The sequence below is a fragment of the Equus quagga genome, chromosome 2 (genome assembly GCF_021613505.1).
Source record: "Equus quagga isolate Etosha38 chromosome 2, UCLA_HA_Equagga_1.0, whole genome shotgun sequence".
Classification (NCBI taxonomy): domain Eukaryota; kingdom Metazoa; phylum Chordata; class Mammalia; order Perissodactyla; family Equidae; genus Equus; species Equus quagga.
Window position 1 is genome coordinate 71,854,581 of NC_060268.1, and position 2,491 is coordinate 71,857,071.

Below are 2,491 nucleotides of genomic sequence, written 5' to 3' on the forward strand. Positions count from 1 at the left end.
TGTATATGCTTTTGATAATTAGAAAGTCTGAGAATATTAGTTGCTGATTGTTGCCATCAGGTTCTTACAAAATTATTTTCCATTTTTCTGTGGAATGTTCCAACAGCTAGCTAAGTCATGAAGTGCTGCTGAGTTCATCCATTTATCCCTTAGCAAAGGATAAGTAATGTTTAGGGAAAGGTTTATGGACTTAAGCAAGAAACTTAATACCAGCTAATTGTAATAAAATCTGTTACTGATTAGAATTAAATTTAATAGTTAATTATTTAGCTTTTATTTAGGGCTTTTTCTGATGGTCTTTTATGAATAACCTTTTCTAAGTCATTGTTCTCTCCCCCTTTTTGGTGTCAGTGTTACAGAACATAGTTAACTTGATTCCTCTGCTTCTAAATGCAGTTGTGACAAAACCTGATTTGTGAGTTATAACTTAAATGTTACAGAAATAAAACTAATGAAACCTATTTGTGTTCATTCATTTATTCTGACGATTTGTGCCCTAGTCTCGGCAAGGTCCTTCCTCTGCTTACCCCTGTGCACAGACCAGGCCAGGAGGTCTGAGTCTAGGTCACCTGCAGCCTTGCGAGAAAGGAGGAGATCATGATGGGGAGTAACTTCTATATGGCTTTGGAAATGGAACACCAAACCAGGAGCATCATACGTGCTACTGGAAATAAAGTCTGTAAATTACACCACTGTACTGTTTAAAGTTACCTAAAAATGTTCTTTTTCGTATGTGAACAATCACCCTGGCCCAGCATTCTGCTACAGATTAAGAGGCAGTATCTGTGCTCACTCTATATTAAAAGTATAGAATATGATGAGAAATTACTTTAAGATAAACACTTTAAATAATTAAATTACTGAGTTTTGTAAGAATTATAAACCAAATAAAATGTGGTAAACAGTTATGTACAAGACAATTTCAAGTGCTATGTTAAATAATTAAGATTTATTATTATTAACCTCTGCATTCTCAGTGAGGGCATGATTACACCCAAGGGTGAAAACTGGTTCTCATTCTATTATTATTTATGAAGCACAGAGATACAGCACATCAACAAATATACAGTGTTATCTGTGGTATTAAAATTACATGGGGGGAGGCAGAAAAAGCCTCCTTAGAGGGTCAATAATGAACACCAGGAAAAGGGGAATTTATTTCATAAAACTTGGAGACTGTCAACTCTGCCCTGATAAAGCCAGTGGAGAGCTGTGTGGACTGTTAGTGCCATCTACCAAGGGAGGCTCTTGCCTGCTCAGAGCAAGGACAGTGAGGCACCCGTGGTGGCTGGTTACACTACGGGGTCAAGCTGTGTCACCTTGGGCAGAAGCAGCAGAGTAGGAACAAGCCTGTTTTCTTCCTTACTGCCCAGTTGGAAATTGTCAACTTTTCTTTTTTTAAGGCCAATTAATTGCTATGATGATAGGTACTGAAACTGGATAGAGTTCATTATACTAGTCTACCTTTTTTGCATACATTTGAAATTGTCTGTAAACATTTTTCTTCAAGGACATTTTTAAAAGGCCAATATATATAGTGGTCCAAATGAACTCCTAAGCTAAGTAAAATACTTGGTACAAAGAAATCATATTTTACAAACAAACATCTTAAGTTTGTTCTAAGCATTCCAACTTAGAAAAGAACTTTGTTTCAATTTCTTTTTATTATAACATGAGCTAAATTTAAGAAATTACCCTAGTCTTCTGACTTTATTTCCCAGACTTGTTAGAAGATCTAAATGACATAATACCTCATTATGAAAATATATTGAAAAGTACAAGAGCTGATCTAAGATGGTAATCAAGGTTCCAGGTACCAGCACTGGTTTAACCAAGTGTCATCTAGGAAGGCCATTGAATGTGTGTGGTGACAGGTCACAGCCTGGGAAATATTTTGGTGGGGCGATTTCTTACCCTTTTTTGTTTTGTAAATGAGTTTCCTTCATTTAATAACTTGATATTCTTTTAAGCTAACATTTCAAAATTAAAAGAATTCATCAAACAGGAGTCATTTTTATAGGTAGGGTACGTCATAGGACAATGTGTTGGGATAATTTTGCTCTTTTTTTAAATCAAAAAGCCTTAAAATGGTCAGAGATTGATGGAGTGGGGATGACAAATGTACATTTTAGACTTTCATCACCAGTGAAAAAATAAAGCATTTTTATAGACTTAAAACTGTCATTAGTGCTTTTAGATTTTGGTGAAGAAAAATTTAAAATACCTCTACAATAATACAGTGTTAATAGGAACTGGCCATATACGGAGGTAATTTTAGTGAGCTACCATCATTTAAATAAAAGTAATTTCTTGGTCCGAATTAGCGAAATCTTAAAAAAAGACTGTCTCTAGGGGCCAGCCTGGTGGCACAGCAGTTAAGTTCGCACTCTCTGCTTTGGCAGCCTGGGGTTTGCCAGTTCGGATCCTGGGTGCAGACCTATGCACCACTTACCAAGCCATGTTGTAGCAGGCGTCCCACATATAAAATAGA